We start from the raw sequence: 21,246 nt of genomic DNA on the forward strand, positions 1-21,246 counted from the left end.
GGGTGTTCCGGGATAAAATATAGCCTATATGGATTCGGAAGAATCCCTTTAAGTAATGGTAAAAGAAATTTTGAAATCGGTCCAGTAGTTTTTGAGCCTATTCAATACAAACATACAAAAATTCAAAAATACAAAGGTTTCCTCTTTATAATATTAGTATAGATATTTCGGCTAATTTACGTCATATTTCAAAAATAATGTGAGACAACAAAAACACGGAAAGGCTTCCCTTTCTACACGGGAAAGTTGTGAAATTTTTGAACGAAACAGTCTCCAAAATATATTTTGGTGTTTTAGCCTATTATGTTATATTTCAGAAATAATGTGAGACAGAAGATAGATCCAAAGAAAGTGCAATACGTGACAATTGAAATATTTAATTACAGCGAATCGAACCGTCAAGATTGGAGATGTTTGTCTGTGTGCGCCAGTGTGGAGTCAACGCGAACAATGATAGCGCTCTGAAGGGCTGCTGTCGACAGTGACTTGCGAATCTGGAGCACCCTGTTGAACGTTAGGGAGACCAGGCGCTTTTACTTCAAATAGGGCAATTAAGGTGGACCTTACGCACTTCTCCATAAAAACGCATTACGCTTATTATTCAATTATTTGCTATCCTACATCTGTAACTAAGCCATATATGGATTTATCTCTACTTTATAAAATTATAAAAGTCAAATTATATTTATTTTCAAAGTTATGACCCTTGAAAAATCTCTATTTTAGGGCAAATTTTAAAGCAACTTCGTGCGTAAATAAACTTAAGACTGGAGATGTTTGTCTGTCTGTGCCAGTGTGGAGTCAACGCGAACAATGATAGCGCTCTGAAGGGCTGCTGTAGACAGTGACTTGCGAATCTGGAGCACCCTGTTGAACGTTAGGGATACCACGAGTTTTACTGCAAATAAGGAAATTAAAAAAATGCAGAAGCACGACGAGAAAACCCGGTCAACTGCAAGTTAATGATGGATAACGCCATCTACATGTGATTTAGAAAACTAATTATTTGTTCATGAACAAATTTTACATATTTTTTGTGGCGTAACCACAAATTCACGGTTTTCGGATTTTTGCCTTTACTTGTGCTATAAGACCTACCTAGCTGCCAAATTTAATATTTCTAGTTTAACCGGAAAGTCTTTGAGATAGAGTTTGAGAACCTATTTTAAAATTAACACAATCTTTTTTTCTTATTTCACATTACAATCTAGAGCCGTTTGGATGCAGTTATAATTTTAAACTCAATTTATACTATTGTCAGTACGTACGATGCAACATCATATGAAATATTAAACTTTTTTGCTTGATAAAATGATGGAGACGACGTTGTTGTAGACGTCTTTATTCGTCGAAGGCTTATGATCGACTCCTTTATGAACTAATATTAATTATAATAAAATCTTATAAGCTATTGTCTTACAGATATTTCTTAATCTAACCTAAATAATTTTGTATCGCCTTTTGTTCAAATTCAACGCGTAAGCAACCTACATATTACATCTCCCCTGAAAATGTATCCCATTTACCCCTCTTCTTAATGAAAAAAAAATGTTAGGTGCTACTCTGAATAAGAAGAAAAGCTGATACAATTACAAAAAATAAAATCTAACCATAATTAAAAAATAAAGTTACATTAGGAAACATTTTTTTTTCGCGATTTATTGTTCTGAAGTGCAATTTATCTTATTCTTTATTTCGTATGGGCATACTTTTAACAGAAAATTGGTAATTGCTTACACGTCATGTCAAGGATTTGTAAATTAGCGAACTCTTACTAAGTTCCGAAAAATCTCATCACAATAAAATAATCTCAAACTCTCAGAAAAATCTCATAATAATAGCATCATAGGTATTAGATATGTCTAAGATATCGATTTCAGTAATCGATTTTATTATTTCAAAATATTCTTTTATCTATCAAGTCGTCATCATAGGTATACAGCTGTCTAATCAAAATAAATCTCTTCTAGTCTTCATCTTCCGTTCAAGTTACTTCTTCACATAATATAAATAAATAAACAAATAAGAAACGCGGCGCGTACTCTCCTAATTAATATTTAACATAACATGCTTTCAAGCATTTTTCATAACTCTCATAATCTTCATCAAACTTATTTCTCTCAATAAGTACTTCAATAATAACATTCAACTTTTCATAAAGATTCTAGGTCTTTCACTAACACCAGCGCGGTAGATAATGATCAAGAGTCTAGACAAATATATAGTTGAATGAGGAGGTACAAAATATGCGCAAAACATCGCGTTCAAATTCATAAATAAATAACAATCACCTTCCTACGTCAATATGTCTCAATCCGAAGTAACTATTTGAACATTATTCAAAACTAGCCGATGCCCGCGACTTCGCCCGCGTGGATTTAGGTTTTTTTGAAATCCCGTGGGAACTCTTTGATTTTCCGGGATAAAAAGTAGCCTATGTGCTAATCCAGGGTATAATCTATCTCCATTCTAAATTTCAGCCCAATCCATCCAGTAGTTTTTGCGTGAAGGAGTAACAAACATACACACACACACACACACACACACATACACACACACACACACACACACATACAAACTTTCGCCTTTATAATATTAGTGTGATATCAATTAGGTATACGTAGCACTTCTACAGCCGAAGGGTGATCAAGCCTTGGGTTTGCAGAGTCCTAATTTGTCAAAGTCGGGTAAATCTCTAATCGTCACAACTATCAGGAAACTAGACGAAAAACGTATACGTACTTCACTATGAAGAAAATAAAAATTCTCCTAACTTCATATTAATTTCCTTGTACCTATGTACAAATTGCATCTCAAGCAAAACCTTTGTCTCATAAAACAATACAATGATATTTGGGTACGCGTGTGTCGTTGACCGCGCGATGTCACCGTAATAATTCAGTGAATTATTATGTAAACTCTGGTTTTAAATCTGAATATTTGCAAAATATTCATTATTTATTAAAGTATTCTAACGTACGCACTATAATACATAAATCTTACACATAAGTTGAACTTATTAATAGATAGTGGAGCAAGCATTACTTATCTTAAAAAATTTATTACTTTCCTATAGTATTGCGTATAAAACTAAATTATTATATAAACAAGAAAAAAAAATTACAGTATCTACTAAGTATTTATTCTACCTTTACCTAATGCCCATTACGAGAGATAAATTGCACTTACTTTAACTGTTAGCTATTCATTTCATTATTATTCGTCGCCGTGGTCCGTCTTCGACAGGAGTGATTTTTGAGTTCTGACATCAGGTCCGGAGGTCTGGAGTCCGCGCCTCTTCTTGCTTCTTGGTGGGCCGGGAAAACCCTGGACTCCTCGAACTGGGCCGGGAATACCCTGGACACCTCCTAGTTGTGGCCGGGATAACCCTGGACGCACGACGATGCTGGGCCGATGAATGAAGCTTGAGAAGTTTTGTTGCTCATTAGGATTAATTTAATTTAATTGAATTGACTTCTTTCTTGACTTTTTTGTGCTTCTTGATTTTTAAATTTGATATTGATTTTATGATTTTCTTCTTTTCGCTATACTTATTAGCTGGGTCTTGACTCTTGATCCTTTGAAAATTAATGTGTTTATGCTTCTTTCTTGATATATTTTTTCCTTCTTGGTTGATATTTTCTTGGTTTTTTTTTCTTGATTATTTTCCTTCTTATTATACTTTTTCCTTTTTGAGTATGCAGTCTTTACTATCTTCTTGAAAATCGTGTGGTCTTCATCTTCATCGGTGCCCAGCCGGTGCGCGCACTTAGTTTAGGCACGCACCGACTGGCAGGGTCGCCATGAAATATTAAAACTATTGGTGGTTTTAAATGATGGAGAGCGTTGTAGGTGACGTCTTTAATTGGTGGAGGCTTATGATCGACTCCTTTATGAACTAATATTAATTATAATAAAATCTTATAAGCTATTGTCTTACAGATATTTCTTAATCTAACCTAAATAATTTTGTATCGCCTTTTGTTCAAATTCAACGCGTAAGCAACCTACATATTACACATACTTAGGTAATAATATAGGCGATCGCATTGCTATGTTAATTGATATTTTATTGATTATCATAAAAACACTTGATACTCTGCATAACCATAAACGTGTATCGTTAATTAATGTCGTGAACGTGATGATCTTATATCTGCTTGATTGATTTATAATGTTTGCCTTTTGAACTTTGCAACGGAGATTATAATCTCTTGTATTAACATAGCTCCGCGTTATGTAACTGAGATTTAATTGACACGTCGAGTTAAAAAGGTTACAGCAACGTGGACACTTCCTTGAGATAACATTATTATAATTTGTAATCAATGACCTTGGTACATTTCCTCAAAAAAAATATGATGGATTAGGCTGGTGAAATTCTTGGCCAATACTCAATCAGCTACAGATTTATTTCTAGTTATTCATAATTAGGGATAAGTTTTTTTTCCAAATGCTAATGAATCGTCAAGTAAGATACCACTGGATCGGAATGCCCTTCTTGCTGAGAAGAACCAGCAAGCAACTCGGCGATTGCTCTTTTCAAATTAATAGAATTTCGATTTTCGATTAATGGTAGAATAAGATACTATCGACAGTAGATAAATAATAAGTTCTATCATTATAAATACTACAATATCTCGGGCAATTATCCTCGATCTTGAATGTTTCATAAATTTTAGTTATCATGAAAAAATGTAAAAATCTTCTTTGAAATCAAAATTTTGTACCAAAATTTTTCCATAAACATTAATCTCTTAATTACTTGGTAACGAAATAAGCATATCATTTGCATTTCGGACACAACATACTTATTTTCATTTTAATTATTCAACATTGTGCAATGATAGAAACTTTTAAGTGAATTGTACCTACTAATTTTGCTAGTAAAACACAAGGGTTATTTAAAAAAAAAATCATGTTTAATGACGCTGCCGAAATATTAGTATAATACTGGATAACAAGTTGCAAGCAAAAACGAGTTGCAGCCCGTAAATATTTTTGTTCGGAACAACCCATCCTGTGGTACATACAGGCCGTCGAGCGAGTCAGACAAAAATAAAATTTAAGTCCTGAAAATTCCACCAAAAGCCTCGCCACCCCAGCGTATCAAACAGCGCAGCTAAGTGACGGTGATCGACAAAAAGGGATGAAGTGCGATTTTATTAACACGAGCTTTCATCAAACGCGAAAAAAATAACATTCAATGCGTATAACAAATGATGTTGTTTGGCACAGAAAGGGCGAGGAGCGGAAAATGGGTGATGTCGGCTGATGTATGGAGGATCGCACTTAGACGGCTATTGATGGAAGTGACGCGGGACTTTGCTTTGAAGGAATATTGCTACTCAACAGATGTTTTGTGATAGACCAGAAAAATTGAGTCCAACATCAAGATCTTGGATATTGGATGAGAAACAGGCACAACATTGCGCTGAGGGCGAGTGCTTGATTTTCCTGCATCTGCGGCTGTAGCCAGAAATTGATTTCGGGGGTTGGGGGAGGTTTGCCAGGCCCAAATTTTTGTCCCGGGAAGTTAAAGTTCCCGGAATTTTTGGATAAGAAGTATATGTAAAAATAATATCGAAAAATAACACCAGATGCGTATAGCAAATAATGTTGTTTGCCAATGATTGGCAATTGACGACCTTAGTACCTTCCTATGTGTTTTTTTCTCTAATTTCACTGGACTTGGGGGAGAAAAGAGTTGTCAACTCCAAAAAAGCGAATTCGCCTGAAAATCTTGAAAAATCCGGTCCTGGACGTTCGGTGAGTTCATTAGTGAGTGAATCAGGACTTTCCTGCATTTGGGTGATATTGATGAGCATAGAAAGCTTCCACAATGTAACATTTCCAAATAAGTACAGTAACACCTTACACTGTTAAATAAATAACAGTAAACTACAACTTTTAAAAGTAACAAGTGTAAATTAAAAATTTATAACACCCACGACAAGTGAAGGTTACCTACAGTAGTAACTAGAAAAGAGCTGATAACTTTCAAACGGTTTTCCGGAACCGATTTTCTTGGATTATAGCTAAGAACACTCTCGATCAAGCCACCTTTCAAACAAAAAAAACTAAATTAAAATCGGTTCATTAGTTTAGGAGCTACGATGCCACAGACTGATACACAGATACACACGTCAAACTCTCAACCCCTCTTTTTGGGTCGGGGGTTAAAAAGAATTCCGCTAGTAATTTAAAGTATTCGTCACCCGCGGGTGACATAACAGTTAGTCGAGTAGAACACAGCGAGGTACAGACGCGAGGAATGCGCTGAGTCACCGCGCCACCCTTGTTTGTGACTTGGGTGTTTTGCGGGGTGGGGTGAACAGCTGTACTTTTGTTGTTACTCTCACAGGTGGACAAAGTGGCTGGTTACTTTGTATGGATGCTTTTAAATGTTTGCTTTTGGTATTAGCTTAGTTTTACATACGCTAAAAGTGCCTTGCAGTTAAAACTTGTAAACTGCACCGTGAAAACTTTTCTAATTCAAATTCAAAATATTTTTATTCAATTAAACTTTTACAAGTACTTTTGAATCGTTAAAAGCATCTACTACTTTAAAATGGATGAGAGACATCTTCAATGATGAAAATGAAGATGATTAGATTAAACAGCCAATTCATAATCTGAACACCGCGATATACTTATCTATTACATATTTGTTAATAGTTACTATTTTACTACTTCACTATCAATTTCATTGATCAATGTGCTTAGTGTGAGTTTTTATGTCTCACCAACGTTGATAACATTCGAGCGTCAAAACTCGAAATATTTTCGCGTCAAAGTTTTGTCTGTTTAAAAAAGTCTTTATTAATATCGAACAATATTATACACAGTTTAAAAATATTTCCAGTGACCTAGGATAAACAAAAAAAATTAAAATATATAACATAGTTTGGCAGGCGAAGACGCCCTTTTCAAACTTACTAACTTTATATTTTATCATTCTATTTACACGATAAGTACATCACAATAGGATAAAAACTAATTATGCTAATCTTAGTACAACGGTTAACACTAGTAGACATATTTTTTACATTTAAAGGACTATTTATAATGAATTTATACTAATAAATCATAAATACAATACAAGCATTAATGTTTTCGACGGTCGAATTCTATTAACGTTGGCGAGTACTAAACACTCATACTAAGCATGCAGGTATCGACTTAGCAATAAACTACTAGAATATAACGATCCGATACAGTCAATGTTTATTAATATTATCGTAAGATTTAATTGTAACTCGATATCGCCCTAACCGGACGTCGAACCCATAACACTTAGCACACCGTTCGCTATCACCGATTGTAAGCACCCAATAAAATATACCAATATCACGGAAAATTAATAATTAAGAAACCGGACAAGTGAAAGTAGTTCTTACATAGACAGTGTTCCGTAAGAAAAAAACTTTTTTTATTTAGATTTGGTTTAGTATCAGTTATGATTTTTAGTATTCATGAATAGATAATACTAGCGGATGCCCGCGACTTCGTCCGCGTGGATTTTGGTTTTTCAGTATCCCATGAACTCTTTGATTTTCCAGGATAAATGTGTTAATCCAAGATATTACCTGTCTCTATTTCCAGCCAAATCCGTTCTGTAGTTTTTGCGTGAAGGAGTAACAAACATACACACACACATACACACAAACTTTCACCTCTATAATATTAGTATGAAGTATGATAGGTTCCTAGTCCCACTAAATTACAACATGGGGTTAATCAAGGGGCGGAGCAACGAATTCCAAGTATTGGCGGTTCTTTTGGTGCATACATACCTTAGATTTTAAGTGGAATGTGATACTTCCACCTAAATTCATGAGAACTTCAGGATATGAAGCTGAAAAATGTAGGCTATTTTTCTGTCTAAATTTAATAAAGAGTAAATTATTATTTTCTTAAGTCTGAACTTGTTTCTCTCACTAGGTCGGCAGGTTAGTATAGTAGTAAGTACTAAGTATCTAGTTTTACAACTCATCGTAAAACGTTTGTAACAGATAGACAAATACCAAGGTGATAATGTAAATGTTCCGTTTTTGTTTTCGTTTACGGATCACTAAAAATTAACATAACTAATAACAAAGTTAAACAACGAACTATGGAGATCTAAATCATCGTTTAATTTATTTTTGATTAGTTTATTTACAAATCGTTATTTACATAACTACGTGTGGTCAGTTCAAATAACAGACTATTTTTATCTTACGACACGATTTCGATACGACTGTAAACTGAATGTAGTCTTGAAAAGTGACGAATTAAAATGTTTAAGTAAATGACATTCATTTATTGTTAACTAAAAAAAAATTACTATCTACGAATGTATTAAACTAAAAATGAACTGAATTAAGAAGTTTTTTATTATAATTTCCTAAATGGAAGAGAGTCCGAACACTCAAATTCTGACAAAATTTAGATACCTAATTATATTTTTTAAGTATGCTGTATACACTCTACACTGTATAGTACTAAAAAAAAGGTAAAATTTTACTCCTTTTCTACTTGAAATCTATAAAATATTAACCTGCTTACTTGGGTACCGCTACCTACTTTTCCATTAAAAGAACCAAAAACATTCAGTTGTGCAAACCAAAAGTACCTACTTACATTTAAGTTGTTTAAAAAAATCTTCAAATCTTGTTTAGACTAATAATAACGTTTTTATGACCAAAACATTCAAAACAAAATCAATAAAAGGCTCCACATTATGAACGGTTGAAAGGTCGTTATCAAGGAAATGTTTTTCGAAAAAACATAAACGGTAGTGCCCTGTGACGATTCGATCTTCGAGATCTTCAAACCATAATGAGGATTATAAAATTAATGAAGATTACAGGTGTCGTCGTAAAATGTAAAATTCATGTTCTGATTTTTTTATCGTTGACAGGTTTAAAGCTTGACGTGAGTGCGTGATACCAACTTGATGGTAAGTGACAATGCTGTGAAAAACCCCCTTAAGCTAATGTTTTAACCACCGAAATCTGAATACCTAAGTATAAGGCGTTAAAAAACGTAAGATTCTCATTTGTCGCCTACATTTCGAATGTAGAAATTATTTTTCTAAATATTGTTGTGTTTATTTCGGCGAGTTGCTCAAAATTTACAACACAGGGTATCCATGTTAAAGTAAAGACAATATATTATACCATTTCTGTTACTTATTTGGAGTTCCGTGGTATTGACGCGTCAACGTAATGGAATGCTAATCGCTTGACGATGACTTTGCCAACTTGAAAAAGACCATTTTCCCAACCTGAACTAATAAAACCAATTACCTCTTGAGGCTAATGTTTACAGATATAACTAAACAAAGAGGTTGTCAAGAGACGAAAACTATAAAAATTAATGAAGAGCGTCGTAATAATACGTGTACAAATTTTAAGCCGGTGTCATTGGTAAACACCATTTCATGCGACGACGTATGTATAGCAGGTATATTACACCTACTTAGTCTACCTTATACGTCACGATATCGATCATTTAAATGTAAAAAGTGTTCACTAAAGATTTAATAATATTGACGTGACAACGTCTTATAATTCGATAGAGCCGGCTGCACGCACGAAAAAACATGACTCATGCGGCGTTACCTCGCTCTGAGGCGTTCCATGTAAGGCTTGAAGTGCAAGCGAGAGCGCGGAACGAGCGACAAAGAAGCGCAATCGGCCTTTGTTGTCACGTTCAACTATTGTCAGTAAACCGACTTTACAGACAACCAATTTTTTTTTTAAATAGATAGATTTGACTACCTACCTACTGTGGTTTTAGCAGAACGCACTGAATTTAATTAAAATTGTATTCTAATATCTAGAGAGAGACATATTCATTTGACCGATTTTGACGTTTGTTACTGCCATAGTTTGTGTCCTGGACATAGGCCACTTTTTACTGCGGAAAATCAAAGAGTTCCCACACGCGGACGAAGTCACGGGCATCATCTAGTAAAAAACAAAACATAAAAAATAGTTTTATTTTATGTCTCCGTTTTTCATAGCGGCACTATATTATAAGTTGGTTTTCCATTCTGGCAACAGGTAGAGAAGGGTAGTTACGTAGGGTTCAAGTACCTAACTTTATTCAAACAAAGTTCCGTAGATACAGTGGCGTAATTTATCTAAAAGCCCGATATGCCAAAGTGATGCGGAAGTAGAGGCCTTTCATTGAGCCAAACGTCGCAAGATGACGATAAATGCATCGCCCGCGTGTTATTAATGCGTATAGTTTACGATACGATGCGAGAACAGCAACGGGTGATGCGCCCGCGCAGCAATCTACGACCAGCTTCCTGGTACGGGCCACGTAGAAATTATGGCCGATAATTTTATTGTTTATTACTCTCAGCATCAATTTTCCCTCCAATTTTAATATGGGTACTTCCAAGTCAATAGGCATCTTCTAGGCAAGCGCGCTCCATCTTAGACAGCGTCATCACTTGCCAGCAGGTCTGATTGCAGCCAAGCGCTAGTCTAGCTAGCATTTTAAACTATGGGCCTATACCATAAAATACTTACATCGGTCTCATAAGAGCTATGCTTGGACTTTCTCTACATGATCAAAGTAGATCTGAGGAGATCCGTAGGGGAATCAGAGTAATCGACATAACTAAACGGGTTGCGAAGCTAAAGTGGCAATGGGCAAGGCACATAATTCGAAAACACACGTTGGAATGACGACTTCGCACCAGAAAGCGCAGCGCTGGAAGGCCGCCCACTAGGTAGACAGACAATATCAAACGAGTCCCAGGAAGCCGCTGGATAGCGGCGGCGCAAGACAGTGCCGTGTGGAAATCCTTACAAGAGACCTATGTTCAACTGTGGAGGTCTTTCGGTTGACGATGATGATGATGATACATAATGTACTTACTACTTGCTGCTGCTAAGTTACAGAAAAGAAACAAGAAAGAAATTTCATGAATGCTCAAATCGTTTTACAATATTCCGTCAGTAGGTAGCTAAGTATTACATAAAACTAACCGTTTTAAGCGTCGTTCCAATTAATTGCATCAGTCAATCAGGAACGGCTCCAGTCAGTCAAAAAGTTAATGGAGTACGACACGACCTGCCAATATACCGGATTAGCTTGTTTTATTAGCTAGCCACTCTATTACGTTGTTTATTACGAGCTGAATTGAAAAAAATGCAGCTCGCTGAATTATGTACCCTAGATTTTAATTTAAAGTAACGTGTTTGGATTTTTCATCCTAGAAAAAATCTAAATTACCTCAACAGCAAAAATACACCTTAGCAGCTCAGAGTAGAAGAGAAGATTAGTAAAAAGTAATCGTTGAAACTACAATGTCCTACAATGGCGACCTCACACCGGAAAGCGCAGCGCACCTCCCACAAGGTGGTCAGACGATATCAAAACGAGTCGCAGGGAGTACAATTCCGTCGCGTGTGAAAGTGTTGCAGCGTGGTTAGGACTCCAATAAAACACCGTTCACATTTATGTACATTTATATTCACAAGGTAATAACAATATTTATACTGTATTTACAACAATGGTTCGACCAGATGAGGTATATCGTCTTGTTCTGGTGCGGAACGTAATGAGACGAGCAAGTCGCTCGACAGTGGTTGATGAGGAGCCTCATTCTCACCGAGAGGTGAGAATGAGGCTCTAGGAGGTCTACGAGAGCTGCAAGATTTCGAATCGTTCCAAATTTGATTTGTTTGTTCCAACTGGCAGCTGTGTAAAGGTTTTCTTAATAGTTGTCTGCCAGCCAGCCAACGTCATCAGCGATTAGTGGTTGCATGCAGCAATGGATGTGTACCGGTTTATGACGATGACGACTCATTAATAGAATTGAATAGAATAGAATAGATTTTTATTCAAATAGACTTTCTTAGGCTTCTAATAGCCGAAAAAGTCGCTTCATAATATGTATTACAGATAGAGTAGGTAATAAGTACAAATAGTATAACCAATGTGATTATTTAGTGAGAATGAATAGGATGTGCGGTAAACTGTTGGCGAGCAAATTGCGTAGATGGCCGATTGGCCGCCATGTTGGGTGAGCTGATTGACGGCAGATATTGTTTTGTGAAACGCCGACAAGACCAGCTGAACCCCTACCGTGGGGTCTTGTCGATAAATACTAGATTTACAGGCACTGACTAATTTTGTAATTTCTTAAGACTGTAGGGAATACGTGGATTCATCATCATGATCAACCTGTAGCCAGCCTGGGTACATACGTACGGATCTCCTCTCAAAATGGAAAGGATTTTGGCTATAGTCTTCCACGCAGACCAAGCGTGGATTGGCAGGCTCCACACACCTTTGAGAACATTATGGAGAATCTCTGGAGAACTCTCAGGCGTGTAGGTTTCCTCACGATGTTTTCTTTGACCGCTAAAGCAAGTAATGCAAGTGAATTAAATTATATTATATTATTATATAGGCACTAAGTACATTGAGATGCACTGACCAATTTTGTTTCACTCCTACATTTAGTTATTTATTTCTTCCCCTTTCTTCTTCTTTTAAAAGTTAAAAAACATTTTTTTTTTGATTTTCAGGATGCCAAATATAAGGAGAGGAGGAGAAGGAGGTTCTTTGTTATAAAATAACTAGACTGACTGAAATAACTCCCGCAGTCCAACTAATGTCTAACACTAATCTGACTCAAGATACACTTGACCCGAAATCTACGTGGGTTAAACCAAAAACTAGTAATGATAATTTTAACGCAACGCTAGTAAAATCTGCTAATATAATGTAGTTGTTATTATTTCCACCTAGCAAAAACAAAAAAAAAATAGTCAGATATTAGATATATCTGACTATTTTTTTTTTTGTTTTTTTTATTTTTTTTTTTGATGTAATAACTATAGGTAGTTTTCTTTAGTCGATAAAACTAGAAAGCAAAAATCATACGCGGAATCTTTGTGAAGCAGAAAACACTTGCAAATTGTCACCACACCCCTAACTAACCTGGTGTCAGTAGTAAGGGCCGCGGCTGTATACGCGTAGCCTGAAATTGTGGCGTTCATCGAAAATAGTTAATTTCGCTGTCGGTCGCGCAGTTTCAAAATTCAAAATTCCCAGTCGTGGTGTTTTGACGGCTGGACGGGAGCGAATCGCTTTGACGTGAATAGTGAATAGTTGAATACCTCCGAAATTCAATAGATAATAATTTAATATTTCGTTTTTGAATAGTTATCCTGAGTGGACGTATTGGTAGTTTGAATACGCATAAAAGATTTATCTAAAGTTACGTACGTATCTCGTTTACTCATTAATCATTATCGTTAACAATATTTGGACGCTGTTTTGTTCGAAATAAAAAAAAAAATGTGATAATGGTGTATTATAGTTACAAGTGAACAGCAGCATACAAATTAATACTCGGTCAAGCTAAGTTTGCACCTCGCGTCAATGACGTCACACTGACGCTTAAGTACGGTATGCGAACCGTACTGACGCGACACGACGACCACGGGGAGGTGAGCGGGGAAGTGGGAGAAGCGCCGCATTCCAGCGAGTTGCAAACTTACGCGACCGAGTTATACAAATTGGTAAATTTAAAAAAAAAAAACAAAACAAACCGTTTTTGACCAATGTTTAACCATATTTTTATACTATCTTGCCATTATTTCCTAAAGTTCCCTTACCTACCTATCGTCTGTTTTGACGTCTGTCAATGTGACACGATAATGGGGTCTTGACAGGTCAGGTGCACGCGAAAAGAGTCACGATTCAGACCTAATCAGACAGATGGGCATTCTGCACACTGTCCGTTGTAAAGGTCTCATTGGAGTCTTATTGAAATTCTCACCGTGTTCGTCAAGGCCCAACGAAGGATTTGCATAGCGACTAAAGGTCAGCAATGCAATTATTCCGCACCGATGATGTCGATAAGCCATAAAACAAAATTGACAATAGTAAATACTAATGCAATGTAACCATTTTTACTACTAACGATATTTTGTGATTGGTTTAAATAAAAAACTTATAAGCTGAGAAGATAGACAATACAATATGTATTTGTAATGTAGTTTGATTTAAATCACTGCTCTAAATATTCTTTCAATTATTATAAATTTAAAGAAGTTGAAATAGGTAGTAGAAATATAAAAATACACCTTTTTTAAATAATTACAGCTAAGTATCCTATAAATTATGAGGTAAGTATTGGAAAGGTTACAAACTTCATAATCTGCTCTCTAAAACAGGCACAGCAAATAAGCGATTATATTTATTAGACTATATTATTTATTTAAATACAGACTACAAAATAAATCAACGTAATAAATTTGAACATAATGTTTATTCAAATGTATTAAATAAAACATACCATGCAAATCAATTCACAAATTTTACAACCCACATAATATTATGCCTATTTGTAATATTTTATTGAAATAATTAAATTCAATCAGTAGGCATTATTTTATAAATGCATTTAAAATTTATAAATTATCTAATTTTCATACCTATTTTCACAACTTAAAGTCATTAGTGTACAAATTATTATAATTTTATATAATTAAGATGTATGAAGGCCTCTGTGACAAAATATTATTTAGTAAGAAGTTGGAATATTAGGTATAGCTAAGATATGAATGAACGTGTTCATAACATAAATAAATGATAGGATGATGAAATATAGGTAAAACGTATTATTATATCGAACAAAATAACGGTGCGATATCGTATCGTGCGCTGTAAAAGTCTTCCAACGAGTCCAAAGTCCTAGAAGGTAACACCGACACGACATTATAGGTGAAACATAGTTGTAAACGTGACATGAGAGTGAATATTAGCAAATATAGCCGTTGTTCCCTCTAAATTGAGTACACGGGCTACAAAATTGCTGTCAATCTTGCTGCAAGTATGAGTCTAAAAAAATATTTTTTAACATAATAATTGGCACCTACCTACCTAGTAGTAGTAGTATCTAGTAGTAGTAGTAGACTATTGTTGTATTTGCAGACAAATAAGTGAAGTGCTGCAATCAAACATTTAACGAATGATCATCATCGACATTACTATTAGGTCTCTTATAGCGACTTTACCTCGCCAAGGTTTGGCGCCGCCTGAATTCAGCGGCTCCCTGTGACTTGTTTGATATAATATATCATCTATCTACCTAAAGGTCCAACGCTGTACTTTCTAGTGCAAGGCCACCATTCTAGCATCTTGGGACCCCAACGTCTGCCGGTTCGAACTATGTGCATGCGTTGACACCAGCTTCACAACTCGATTAGCTATGTCGGTTACTCTGGTTCTCCTAAGAATATCCTCATTTCTGCTTTAATCTCGTAGAAACTCCTAGCATAGCTTTCTCCGTCTCCCACTGAATGACACTAAAGTCTGAGCTGTCTTATGAAGCCTGTACGTAGTTAGCGATCATGACTCAGATCCATGTATTTTGTATGTGTTATCATTGTTTTGAAGTTTTAGTTAATATAAAACATTTTTAGGGTTCCGTAACTCAAAAGGGAAAACGGAACCCTTATAGGATCACTTTGTTTTAAATTAAATTAAACGTTGGTACGCACTTTGCCAGCTAGGAAGACAGCTGCATATTTAAATTGCTGAAAAAGTAGCTCATGTGTGTTGAATCTACATGTTATAAGTAGATACATGTCCTTATTTGTAAATAGGAATAAGTAGGTATTGAATTCGTGACTGTCTCTGATCAAATTATTGTAGCAACAAACCATTTAAGTATCAAGTGTTAAAATTTCGTGTTGCCGTATATTTGTGATATTTTTAACCCCCGACCCAAAAAGAGGGGTGTTAAGGGGGCCAAGTGTAAATTTATAACACCCCCGACAAGTGAAGGTTACAGTAACTAGAAAAGAGCTGATAACTTTCAAACGGCTGAACCGATTTTCTTGGATTATAGCTAAGAACACTCTCAATCAAGCCAACTTTCAAACAAAAAAAACTAAATTAAAATCGGTTCATTAGTTTAGGAGCTACGATGCCACAGACAGATACACAGATACACACGTCAAACTTATAACACACCTCTTTTTGGGTCGGGGGTTAAAAAGTACCTAAGTTCATACTTAAACCTTATTTAGGCGCCATGGCAACTAAAAACCCAAAAAAATCTTAAAATATCACTTAAACCTTGATAAAAGATCCAAGTCCACCGTTAAGTATAGTGGACAACACATCTAACTTCCAATATTAAATAATCGCCCTTATTTCCACTCCTATAAGGGCTAGAGTTAATATTACAGATAGATTTATATGTGGCCGTGTGTACCAATCGATCCGCATCACTACCGCGTCGCCTTTGATTGACATACTGACGGACAAGCAGGCAGATTCGATATAATTACACTGCATATTTTATATTGCACAACTTAAACTCACACTTCCAAAATAAACTCTAACTAAAAGACAATAAGGTTTAAATTCAATTGCATGTGAAGTTAATACAGTATTGAAGTGATATTAAAATTATAACGAGAAATCAGTTTAATCAATCTCTTATAAGGATATTGATAACATCGGATGGAGTTATGTAGTCCTCCTGGTGATGTAATGTGAGGTAATGGGGTTTGGTGTCCCATGAATAAGGGTTTGCCCAATACCTTCCTTTTAGGGGTTTAGGGATAGATTGGTACCACAGAGCATACCTACTTAATAATGTCTCTACCATAACTTCTTGAGGCGCGACTTGTAACGCGAATGTTACATACATTCATATTTTAATATGGCCGCCCAACAGAACAGCTGAATTGAGGTCATCTTTTATTATATATTTAGGATTTTAAAAATTTGCAGTACCTACCAAGTAGTTAGTCTAAATCTAGATTAAACCTTTCATTTTTTACACAAAAAAGGATTTGAAGCCGCCATCTTTTATCAGATTTTTTTAAAACCACGGAACGCTGAATTTGCGCGGCGACAGTTGATGGACTGTGATCACTGTGATAGACAACTGACAGCGCGGGCCAGGCAAAATAGATCGATGCTGGGATGGAGGGTAACATAGTTGACTAGGTGTACTGACTAATTCGGCAAAATATAGCAAATATAAGTGAAGTACGAAAATAAACACAATTCAATTTGCGCGAAGACAGTTGATGGACTGTGATAGACACCTGACAGCGCGGGACACGCAAAACAGATCGATGCCGCAATGGACTGTAACATAGTTGATTAACTCTACCCTTACTATTTACTAAAATTCGGCAAAATATCACAAAATAGTTATATTGACTCGCTATATCTACTTTATGATTCGGCAAAATAATATGGCAAATACAAGCGATGTAGAAAAATGAACACAATTCAATTTGCGCGGAGACAGTTGATGGACTGTGATAGACACCTGACAGCGCGGGACAGGTAAAACAGATCGATGCCGCAACGGACTGTAAGATAGTTGATTAACTCTACTCTTACTATTTACTAAAATTCGGCAAAATATCACAAAATAGTTATATTTACTCGCTATGTCTACTGACTAATTCGGCAAAATATAGCAAATACAAGTGATGTACAAAAATAAACACAATTCAATTTGCGCGGAGACAGTTGATGGACTGTGATGGACACCTGACAGCGCGGGACAGGCAAAACAGATCGATGCCACAACGGACGCGGGAACGAAGTTAAATTGTATACATTATATTATTATCTAGCTGCTGAACTGTAATATTATGTATTTTTAAAAAGCTATAGATTTATCAAACAGAGAAATATATATTTCAGATACTTTAACTAAATTATTAAATTAAACGAACGAGATAACTGGCGTCCGTCGATTCTGATCTTTTCTCTTAACTTAATTTAGAATACTTATCTGCATCTTTTTTTTTTATTATTGCTAAAAAAAGGACGCAAAATGAATTTTAAATTTAAAGATTACTTTTAGTGCACTCTACAAAATAACAATAGGCGCAATGCATTAATTTATAAATATAATATATATAATAAATTTTATAAACCTTTTTTTCTTTAACTGACTTGAAAGGTAAACAAGTTACTCCTCGCTATACGTTACCGTTACCACAAGCTATGTTATCACTTATCAATAATAAATAATCATTATATGCGTGAAAACCCCTAACTCCAGAAGATCTAAAGCGCCAGGTAAATCCTGTCGCTTACGCATTTCTCCGAGAAGGTTTCTACGATTTGTTTATCTTTTAAGTACTTAGCTAAGAAAAACGTGGGAAAACTAAATTCTACAACAATTGACTGCGGTCTAGATAAAATACTAATATTCCCAGGTTTTAGAATCGATCTGTATTCGTCTTTGACCTTCGCGCGATATTCCAAGGTCACCCGCTAGGTATTTGAACTCGCAAATGTCAATTATTGGCTTGATTAATACGATGATTGATTGACGGGTGACGTCAGGCGATTCGACCGGCTCGTTCCAGATCGTTATACACTACTCTCGCGAAAATTCAATGCCATACCCAGCTTTAGCTTACTAAATATCTCTTTAGCTTATTAGCTTTAGTTATAAGTTGACCTTTACTTACTAACCGACTTCAAAAAAGGAGGAGGTTCTCAATTCGTTGGAATATATTTTTTTATGTATGCTCCCCGATTAATCGAAGACGCCTGAACCGATTTGGAAAATTCTTTTTTGTAGGCTGTATTTCCCAGGTGGTCCCATATAAAGGTGAAAATCTGATGAACACCTTCGGAGATGGATAACTCTTCAATGGATGAGAGTAAATTGCTCGCGATTGTGTGGCCACTAAAAATTGTAAATGTGAATGGTTTAAAAAAACTGACTTCAATAACCAACATTAAAAAGTAAAAAATAATTTACTTTAACTTATTATTAAATATGTTATGTATGAACAAGAGTCTATACCTAGTAACATTTTTTGGAGTCGGTGCCAATGTGGAGTCACGAACAATAGGAATTTCGGTTGGTTTTTATTTTATTTTTGAATTTTTTTATGGAAACTATAAACTAGCTAGAACTATAGAAGCAGGCGCATGTATCTACAAATATTTCCAAACCTAATCTCCCACTTTCATTTGTTTTACCCAATTTTTTTATCATCTTCAAGAAACGCCAAAACAACATTTTTCTGGCGTAAATTAAAAAGGCACCATTTTTCGTTCCCGCATCGCAGCTGAAGGCACGCTGCGGCTAAATCAATATGATATGACAGTTAGGGTCAATTTATGGCCCCCGGTTAATTACAAGCGGGCGCCGGGGGGGCCCGGGGGGTGGGGGGTTGTCTAATGACTTGTAAAGATGCCGCGTGCGTTGCGTTATTGAGAATATGACGCTGTTGTTTGTTTGTGTTTGTATATCTGTAAAATGTTTGATAACCTACAGAATTTCTATTAAGTAGGTACTCTTGGAAGTGAAACCCATAGGTTGAAATACATGATAATAAGTTAGAGTTGCGTGCCCGGGATCGAACCTCCGACCTCCTTAAGGAGGCATATGTCTTAACCACTAGTGTTCATCTAATAGATGAATACTATTTATTTATTTAAACATCTTTTTGCTTTAAACTATGACAAAGAATAAAATACAGGATAGTCGTAAAAACAAAGGGCGACCTTATCACTATAGTGATCTCTTCAAGGCAACCCAACAACCCAATACAATTAAATACATAATTAAATACAATTGAATGCCATTAGCTATTAGATTATTAGATGAATACTAGTGGTTATTAGATGAATGCTAGTGGTTGTTAGATGAATACTAGTGGTTATTAGATGAGTACTAGTGGTTATTAGATGAATACTAGTGGTTATTAGATGAATACTAGTGGTAATTAGATGAATACTAGTGGTTATTAGATGAATACTAATGGTTATTAGATGAATACTAGTGTTTACTAGATGAATACTAGTGGTTAAGACGTAGGCGTACAAAATGCTTTTACGAGTTTTATTATCGAACGTTATCAGGTACATCCGTTACACAGGCCGCGACGTCTTCCCATACAAATCCCCAAGGATCGCGGCGTCCGCACATTGATCTAATTTGGCCCACACATGGGCCGAGTGAAGACAGCATTATTGTCCCATCGACTGGCTCAGTCAAAACTAACTAGCGAAATCGTATGAAACATTTGGCCCGCGATTGATACAAAACAAATAGTTTGAAGTTTGGACGCGAGGATTCGATTCAACAAACACTATCGAATTTACGATTTATCGAGATCAAAGTCGCGTCCAAAATATCCATTGGATTATGTTTCATAAGTTATGTATTAACAAATTAATCCTAAGCTTATAGAATAACTAGAGGATGCCCGCGGCTTTGCCCGCGAGGATTTCGGTTTTTTTAGTCCCGTAGGAACTCTTAGATTTTCCGGGATAAAAAGTAGCCTATGTCCTTCCCCGGGATGTATCCCAAGTCTGTACCAAATTTCATTAAAATCGGTTCAGCGGTTGGGCCGTGAAAACGTAGCAGGCAGACAGACAGACAGCCAGACACACTTTCGCATTTATAATATTAAGTATGGATAAGAAATAGATTAAATTACAACAATGAGTCCTTTCTGTGGCCATAATACTATTGCATACGTACTGTATTAGTACGTTATTTTATTAGGTTGTTAGGGATACGTACAGCAAACCCGATTAATTGAAGTTCAATTACAATATGTAATTGATTTTTAGATGGACAGATGACACCAAACGAGTCGCAGGGAGTCTTTTCCTCACAGGTTAGGTTTCAGTCACAGGTTACTTTAAGCAAGATAGCAAGTGTTACATTTCTGAAAAGGCTTTTCACCTGATTTTTCTCATGCTATCTATGAAATGGTCCAATTCTAGTCTAAGACCGAATACCTGCTGTATTGAGAGATTCTGTCGTCACACCTCGACGCAGTTTCTTAGCTTAGATTAAATTAGTAATGTGAAACTCTGCATTTAACATTGATTTGATAGTTATGTTAGGTTAAAAATTAAAAATTTAAGGACCTTACAATGAATTTAGCTGTAATTTGGTATATCTTCGTTTCAAAAATCCTTCCGGCTGCCGCTAACTCCTAAATTGTTTACACGAACATATTCTTGATCTGACTTTGATTAGGTGCTGCCTGATCAAAGATGTAACCGCAATATTGCTTGAGAGCCGCAGCTTTTTGATTCGGAAATGATAAATCGCACGTTCGCGTTGATCTCTTGTTTAAACGATGATGTAAAATAATAAATAGTGGGAATTATAAACGCGTATTTTATCGTAGAAAGTCTTGCAGCTGTGGGCGATTGTTTAGAAGTGGTAATTAATTATACTGCACCATGCCAATGCAAGACAGTGGT

The 21,246-nt window shown here is 35.7% G+C and overlaps 1 protein-coding gene and 1 long non-coding RNA gene across 2 annotated transcripts in view; one reads left to right on the forward strand and one right to left on the reverse strand.

The window, feature by feature from the left end:
- Nucleotides 1-21,246, reverse strand: part of LOC123880728 (protein tiptop-like) — a 381,041-nt gene that overhangs the window by 350,820 nt on the left and 8,975 nt on the right. The gene's annotated exons all lie outside the window — the stretch shown is intronic.
- Nucleotides 2,622-20,771, forward strand: LOC123880780. Its single transcript, XR_006799342.1, has 4 exons — nt 2,622-2,913; nt 5,706-5,709; nt 17,255-17,258; nt 20,758-20,771. It is a non-coding gene; the product is annotated as an uncharacterized LOC123880780 (long non-coding RNA).

This window comes from Maniola jurtina, chromosome 3 (genome assembly GCF_905333055.1).
Source record: "Maniola jurtina chromosome 3, ilManJurt1.1, whole genome shotgun sequence".
Classification (NCBI taxonomy): Eukaryota; Metazoa; Arthropoda; class Insecta; order Lepidoptera; family Nymphalidae; genus Maniola; species Maniola jurtina.